This window comes from Pteropus vampyrus, unplaced genomic scaffold (assembly GCF_000151845.1).
Source record: "Pteropus vampyrus isolate Shadow unplaced genomic scaffold, Pvam_2.0 Scaffold124, whole genome shotgun sequence".
Taxonomy (NCBI): domain Eukaryota; kingdom Metazoa; phylum Chordata; class Mammalia; order Chiroptera; family Pteropodidae; genus Pteropus; species Pteropus vampyrus.
The window spans coordinates 2436859-2437705 of NW_011888905.1; positions in this window are offsets into that span (position 1 = coordinate 2436859).

The following is an 847-nucleotide window of genomic DNA, read 5'->3' on the forward strand; positions in this document are numbered from 1 at the left end:
ACGGCCCCCCAGCGCCCACACCGCAGGGCTGGGCTCCCGCCGGGCAGAGGGCTGTCACCGGGGGCTCGTACACAGAGCCAACGCTCCGTCCTCGATGTCGAAAAGACGTGTCAGTAATGCTACCGGAATGGACGACCACTTCAGAACCCGAACCGGCATTTTTCAACTTTTCCCACCCAGCAGGATAAGTTGTCACGTATAATATAAAGTGTCACCATCCCAACATCTCGCATCTGTCCGCGTGGCAGATTGCTGTGGGTAGCAGGTGAATCACATTGGTGGGCACGCCTGTGCACCCTTCCTGAGCAAGGCCCACCCAGAGGAGACAAACACTTTTCCTTCATTTACATTAGCTTATAAAACAGCAAAAGGGAAAAAACCCTCTTCGATAAAAAAAAAAAAAAAAAAGCAGTTTCATAACGATAATAACGAAAGCAATAACAGTGCGGATCAAAGCGGCCTGGGTGTCGGCCTCGCCTGCCCGCCCGCCTCCGCCCGGCCTGGGCAAGATCGCACGTGGGCAAAACTACAAAGAGCGGCAGAACCGTGGGCCCAGAATCGTCCTTTCTCACTTCTCGTATTTCCCTTGAACGGCGTTTTTTGCTGTTCTCAAAGAAACTCGAAAGAAAAAGAAAAACCCCCGCCTGCCCGACTTCGGTCAACTGAGGAGAGTTGCGCAAAGCAGCAGCGGCCCGGGCCTGAAACTTGACAGACGAAGCCCGCGGTGAAAATCACTCTTTGCCCAAAATAGTGACGGTCTGAACCCAGCGCACGGTCAATAAAACACGGCCATCCTCATCCACTTGCCACCTGTCTGGCGCCGGCGGCTGTTTGCTAAAAGCGTGCC